At 47.4% G+C, this 7,224-nt stretch overlaps 1 long non-coding RNA gene and 1 pseudogene across 2 annotated transcripts; one reads left to right on the top strand and one right to left on the bottom strand.

Moving 5' to 3' along the window:
* Positions 1–4,475: 4,475 nt before the first annotated feature.
* Positions 4,476–5,123, bottom strand: LOC130308606 (uncharacterized). Of its 2 annotated transcripts, none has more exons than XR_008857565.1 (2): positions 4,931–5,123; positions 4,476–4,858 (listed from the first exon to the last, which is right to left on the bottom strand). It is a non-coding gene; the product is annotated as an uncharacterized LOC130308606 (long non-coding RNA). The 2 variants fall into 2 exon arrangements; XR_008857559.1 differs by having other exon boundaries at positions 4,476–4,829.
* A 1,276-nt stretch (positions 5,124–6,399) lies between these two features.
* On the top strand, positions 6,400–6,569 carry LOC130344677 (U2 spliceosomal RNA; annotated as a pseudogene).
* Positions 6,570–7,224: the final 655 nt, after the last annotated feature.

Raw genomic sequence — 7,224 nt, 5'->3', positions numbered from 1 at the left:
GGTGCCAGAACAATGGACCCCCCCACATGTGACCCCATTTTTAAAACTACACCCCTCACGGAATGTAATAAGGGGTGCAGTGAGAATTTACACCCCACTGGCATTTGACGGATCTTTGGAACAGTGGGCTGTGCAAATTAAAAATTTTATTTTTCATTTTCACAGACCCCTGTTTAAAAGATCTGTCAGACACCTGTGAGGTGTAAAGGCTCACTGTACCCCTTATTACATTCCGTGAGGGGTGTAGTTTCCAAAATGGGGTCACATGTGGGTATTTATTGTTTTGCGCTTATGTCAGAACCGCTGTAAAATCAGCCACCCTTGTGCAAATCACCAATTTAGACCTCAAATTTACATGGTGCACTCTCCCTTCTGAGCCTTGTTGTGTGCCCGCAGAACACTTTGCACCCACATATGGGGTATCTCCGTACTCAGGAGAAATTGCGTTACAAATTTTGGAGGCTTTTTTTCTTTTACCGCTTGTGAAATTTAAAAGTATGGGGCCACACCAGTATGTTAGTGTACAAAAATGATTTTTTTTTACACTAACATGCTGGTGTAGACCCCAACTTTACCTTTTCATAAGGGGTAAAAGGAGAAAAAGCCCCCCAAAATTTGTTAGGCAATTTCTCCCGAGTACGGCGATACCCCATATGTGGCCCTAAACTGTTGCCTTGAAATACGACAGGGCTCCAAAGTGAGAGCGCCATGCGCATTTGAGGCCTATATTAGGGATTTGCATAGGGGTGGACATAGGGGTATTCTAAGCCAGTGATTCCCAAACAGGGTGCCTCCAGCTGTTGCAAAACTCCCAGCATGCTTGGACAGTCAATGGCTGTCCGGAAATGCTGGGAGTTTTTGTTTTGCAATAGCTGGAGGCTCCGTTTTGGAAACACTGCTGTAGGATACGTTTTTCATTTTTATTGGGGGGGAAGGGGGGCAGTGTACGTATGTATATGTAGTGTTTTACTCTTTATTTTATGTTAGTGTAGTGTAGTGTTTTTTAGGTTACATTCACACTGACGGCTTATTACACTGAGTCTCCCGCTAGTAGTTTGAGCTGCGGCGGAAAATTTTCCGCAGCTCAAACTTGAAGCGGGGAACGCACTGTAATCCGCCGCCAGTGTGAATGTAACCTGTAAATTCACATGGGAGGGGGGGGGGGGGCAAAACTACAACTCTCAGCATGCACTGACAGAACGTGCATGCTGGGAGTTGTAGTTTTGCAACAGCTGGAGGCACACTGGTTGGAAAATACTGAGTTAGGTAATAGAACCTATTACCTAACTCGGTATTTCCCAACCAGTGTGCCTCCAGCTGTTGCAGAACTACAACTCTCAGCATGTACTGATTGCCAAAGGGAATGCTGGGAGATGTAGCTATGGAACAGCTGGAGGCACGCAAGTACAACTCCCAGCATGCCGAGCAAGCCTTTTGCTGTTCCTGAATGCTGGGAGTTGTAGTTTTGCAAGATTTCGAGGGGTTCAGGCTGGAGATCACTGACAGTGGTCTCTAAACTGTGGCCCTCCAGATGTTGCAAAACTACAAATCTCAGCATGCTAAGACAGCAAACTGCTGTCTGGGCATGCTGGGAGTTGTAGTTTTGTAACATCTGGAGGGCTACAGTTTAGAGACCACTGTCAGTGATTTCTAGCCTGAACCCCTCTAAATCTTGCAAAACTACAACTCCCAGCATGCCAACACAGCAAACAGCTGTCAAGGCATGGTGGGAGTTGTAGTTTTGCAACATCTGGAGGGCCACAGTTTAGAGACCACTCTCCAAACTGTCGCCCTGCAGATGTTGCTAAGCAACAGACTCCCGGACACTCGGCGCCATACTCACCTCCACCGCCACCATGATCACAGCCGCCGCCTTCATCTGGAGCTCCGCCGCCGGGTAAGTGACCGCCGCTACTACACGGTTCCCCCCGCTGTGCCCGGACACCGATGGGTGGGCAAAGCGGGGGGAACCGAACTTTAGCCCCCCCGCCCCCAGTCTGCTATTGGTCGGTCGCTCCGCCGATCAATAGCAGGGATAGGAGGGGTGGCACCCCTGCCACCTCACTACTATCTCTTCAAGGGGGATCGAGGGTGTCTTGGACACCCTCGATCCCCCTTATTTTATCGCGGCGCCGCCGTTGGTGGGCAGGGGGAGAGCGCTCCCCCTGCATACACTATAGATCTATGGGGTTAATGCTGCCGGGACCGGCGCGATCGTGGCCCCGGCAGCTGCGGTGGGACTCCGGCTGTGATTGACAGCTGAGTCCCGCCAGCGATCTCCTGCGCTCCCCGCGGCAGAGCAGGAGATCGCTTGGACGTATGCATACGTCCATTTGCGCGAACGTGTAGTTCGCCTGGACGTATGCATACGTCCAATAGCGGGAATTGGTTAAACCTAACACATTCCTATGTAAATAAAATTACTCCACTCTCCTACATACAGTCCCATGTAAATACCACTACTCCACTCTCCTACATACAGTTCCATGTAAATTACACCACCCCCTTCTCTTCAACATACAGTCTTATCTGAATTACAATACTTTCCCCTCTCCAACATACAGTCCCATTTAACATACAGTCTTATGTAAATTACACTACTTTCCCCTCTCCAACATACAGTCCCATGTAAATAACACCACCCCTCTATCTCCAACATGCAGTCCCATGTAAATAACACTTCCCTCTCTCTCCAACATGCAGTTCCATGTAAATAACACTTCCCTCTCTTCAACATATAGTCTCATATAAATTAGACTACTCACCTTTCTCTAACAAACAGTCCCATGTAAATAACACCACCTCCTCTCTAACACACAGTCCCATGTAAATATCACTGCCCCCTAACACACTTACCACTTGCTTCCTGTACACTGTAATACTATATAATAGTGCAGCCCAGGAGGCCCCACCCCTTCCCGATAAAGGCCCCGCCCCTATAATTCCAGGAGCTACGGACCTAATGGTGGTGAGTGATCTTCCTCCTAAACTGCTCCATATAACTGCGGCCTCTTCCCCTGCACAGTGCACTGGCTGTACTACCCGGCTGTGCAGGGGAAGACGAGGAAGAGCGGCCACAGTCCAGTCCAGCAGCCGAAACATTAGGGCACAGGGTTGGTCCTGCAGGTGGACTGCTAAAGGGAACGGCGTTACAGCTGTGAAAAAAGTGCAGGGACACCGTTCCTATGAGTTCCTGCAGGATTCGAGCCCTGGCGTTATTTCTGTGACACCCGTTATGTCCATTGAAAGCAACGGGCACTTTGTTTGCCTGTGTCCTACAGAAGGTGCCGTTCACTGACAGAATGCAATGGGATGCCTGCTAGGGTTGCCACCTTTCTTGCAAAAAAAATACCGGCCATGCTAATTTTCATAATTATTTGATGTATGCGTGACATCACAGGAAGTGATAGAATATATACAATTCATATGCAGGGCATTGAAATGGCACAGGGACCCTGCCTGTTTGACAGCTCGGGCCATGGCCGCCAGGGCTGGTGCAAGGATTTTTGTCACCTTAGGCAAAACCTCATTTTGCCTCCCCTTTGTCTCTGGCCCTTTGCCCCTGCCCTTTGGTCTCACCCATGTTTGCACTGCCCCCCTTTTTAATGACTGTTAAACTATGTTCACATGTTAGGTTTTCCATGCAGATTTGCACAGGAATATACCGTACGGAAATTCCGCTGCAGCAGAGTCCCATTAATTTCAATGGGGTTCTGGCGCACTGTGCACACAGCAGAATTTCCGCACAGGAAATATCTGGCACAGAAATTCAAATTCTGGCATCCGCAGAAAGAATAGACGTCTGTTCTTTCTGTGTATTCTGCTCAGAAATACATTGCCGTCTATGATAAAGTGAATTTCTGAGCAATCTTAGCGCCAGCATGTTCTGACACCGCTCCACTATCTTCAGAATATCCGCACATACATTTTCTGTGTGGACATTCGAGCTTTACAATGAAAATTGAGTAGGTGGACCCTGTAAAGGTATGTCCTGATGTGATTGGATGTATATTTACACCCTGTACATGATGTGAACAATGGACCAGTGCTCGCATCATGTATGACAGGTCCTGGCAGCCAGTAGTGGCCATCATCAACAATCGCTCTAATGTTTGTCATTAACCCCTCAGATGCCTTGATCAAAGCAGGTTATGGCAATGCGGGCATTATATTCAAGGATGGAATCACCTGTGGCGATCTGGTGATCATTAAAATGGTTGATGGACGTCTTCTCACCTGCCTCCTCCGCTCTCCTAGGGTCCCATTCATAAGAAAAAGGCTCATGCATGGAAATTGCTGGGTGTCCTATGGTTGCCTTGGCAACTGTACCACCCAGCATCAGTTGTCTCTCTCCGCACCGCATTATGCAGATCGTGCAGGAGAGCAGCTTTGGACACTTAAAATAAAACCTCATGTCATCTCCATATTGCTAACACTATTTTTCACACACAAATAAAATAAATGAGTCAAACAAGTTAAATGGTTTAAAAAGGGGAACTTTATTTATTATATATAAAAATGTTTGTGTAGGGATTTTTTGTAACCTCCATCACTCACAAAGAGCGTACAGTAACTAATACTCAGGACAGGAAAAACCTCCAGAGGGGAGGAAACCTGTAGGGAATCCATGGCTACTGTATTGCCCTTCCTCTGGGCATACTAAAGGAGGTTACCTCTAGAATTTGGGCCAATGTGTCTGTGTATGTGCGTGATTCGAGGGGCTGTGCCTTCATCCAAATTCTTCTGGAATAGGTCTGGAAATCTCCGTCTTCATCCAACGTCTTGCTGTAGGTCCGGAAATGCTACTCCACATCCTGGAAATAGTGCATCTAAGATAGGAAAACAAAAGATAGATTATCTACATGTTTATTATAGAAAAGCACATTGAACTGCACTAAAGACCTTTTGGACACAACAATGTGACACTTACCAGTCACAGTAGTGTATGTGACTTTGCATTCTCGGCCCCTACAGTGTCCAGCATCAGCCCCTCACTGATGAAGAATGAGCAGGAGCAGTGTTATATCTGCTCAGTGCTGCTCTCTGGTGGACAATGGTTATGACATCACATGTGTGACACGCTGTTACCTCCTGAGAGTTCTATTTCAGTAGTGCTGCTCTCTGATTGGCTGAAAATCAAACAAGCTTTCTAATATATTCTGTATGACTGTTATCTAAGGGATTTTGGGGCAATTTTTTATTAAAATGGCGCTACTCCCTGTGGGTGCAATATACTTGTTTCTCCTAACCAGACACTCAGTATTTGTAATATAATTTGGTGGCCCCCAACAGCGGGGGCCCATAGGTTTCTTACACAGATCAGTGCGGCTCTGGCAGGCTCAATGAGCAGCGCTGGCTGCCGGGACGTCTGACGAGTGACATCCCTGACGTTGTGGTCTGGAGCGAAGGATGTCACTCGTCAGACAGCCCGGCAGCCACTGATTTAGCCAGTTCAAGATCAGACACCATGGTCCTAGATAGACATACATCACCACTGATCCCCTGTGGCTGTCCATCTGTTGCAAAACTACAACTCCCAGCATGCCCTGGGCATGCTTGAAATTGTAGCTTTGCAACAGCAGCACAGACGTCTGTCGAAGGGGGGAACCACACAAAATAAAGCAATGTGGGCTTTGAAAAACACCGCACATAAATCATGTTTAATCCCAGCCTAAGCCTAGGAGCAGATGCAATTCTTGTTTGATGGTTTTTTTTTGCCAAAAAAAGCAACAAAAACCCCTCATTTCTTTTTTCTGCCATCTTTTGTGGAGTTTTTGATAAAAACACTGGGGGGGGGGGGGGCTGGGGGGGAGGGTGGAGTTTATTAAAACCTGTGAAGATAAGAAGTGGACCAGTTGCCCATAGCAACCATTCAGATCGCTTCTTTCATTTTGAAAAAGTCCTCTGAAACGTGAAAGAAGTGATCTGATTGGTTGCTATGGGCAGCTGGTCAACTTTATCTCTGGACAGGTTTTCATACATCTCCCCCAATGTGTATTATTATTATTATTATTATTATTATTATTATTTCCCCCCTGGCTTTTCATAGATTCTTTCATCATGTGACTCAAGAAGAAAAACACCAAAACTTTATAAAAAAAAACAAAAAAAACATGCTCTCGACATCCCACAGATTTGATAGTCTAAAAATGCCATAAAAAGATGAAGAAAACCCCATTAGTGTCTGGCATTTCATATTACCCTATTGATTCCAACATAATATGTGCCCGCAGCGAGCATGGTGTTTTTTTCTGACAAACACGCCAAGTGTAATCCCAGACTAAATTAATGTTTTCACAATAAGTTGGAACAGGCTGCAGGCTTTGCTATATATTTGCATAGTTGCGGCATACAGCAAGTGCCACATTTATGCGGCTGCGTTCTGATGGAATATATGGCTCTTGGCCTTTTGGCTAAGATCAAGTGTAGTATCTGTTCTTATCAGTGGTCTAGTCTCTGCCATTGATGTAGGATGGATGCTGCATGGAGGGGGCAGGTGCCTCGGGGCATTCCGGGTTCTGAGGAATCAGCTCGACGGCTGCTCTGATGTGACCTGTTCCCTCCAGGTTTCACCATGAGGCTGAGGAGGTTGAAGGCCGAGGTACTTCTGTGCCTCGGGGAGTGGTGACCCTGAGGTGCTGAAACTCACTGGGTGTAATAGCTCACTGGGTGGAAGCTTTGCACCACGTACTCTTCACCTTTGGCAATCACCCCTTTGATTCCCGGCCTTCTGGCTAGGATCGGGGACATTTTTATAGATCCTGCTTGATGTCCGGCCGTAGTTCACAGCGCATATTAATTTAATTATTTATGTCTGATTTTTCACTGTGCTACTTGAACATGTTTTTGTTTGTCACAGGATTTGTCAGGATGCAGTAAGCCCTTCTGGGTGTCCCTCCTGGCGGTCCAGGGGAGGTGTGTGTGGCCATCAGATTCCGCACCTCCTGGCAAACCTCGGGCATCCCTGCATAGGCAGGATGCCATATTATATAGCTTTGCGGGTGGATTCTTCGGCTGATGCCGGGAGCACTTATTGTCCCCTAGTACCTTTGATGAAAAGGGACAATGAGCCTGGACCCTTGCAGGGGCCTTCTGGCCCAGAGGGCATGGGCGGTTTCATTGGGGGGGGGGGCTCTCATTTCAGAGAAGGGCTGTTACGCCGAGCGCTCCGGGTCCCCGCTCCTCCCCGGAGCGCTCGCTTCACTCCCTCCGCTGCAGCGCTCC

The sequence above is a fragment of the Hyla sarda genome, chromosome 1 (genome assembly GCF_029499605.1).
Source record: "Hyla sarda isolate aHylSar1 chromosome 1, aHylSar1.hap1, whole genome shotgun sequence".
Classification (NCBI taxonomy): Eukaryota; Metazoa; Chordata; class Amphibia; order Anura; family Hylidae; genus Hyla; species Hyla sarda.
Note: the sequence above shows the minus strand (reverse complement) of the source record. Positions and strands in the feature narration are given on the sequence as shown.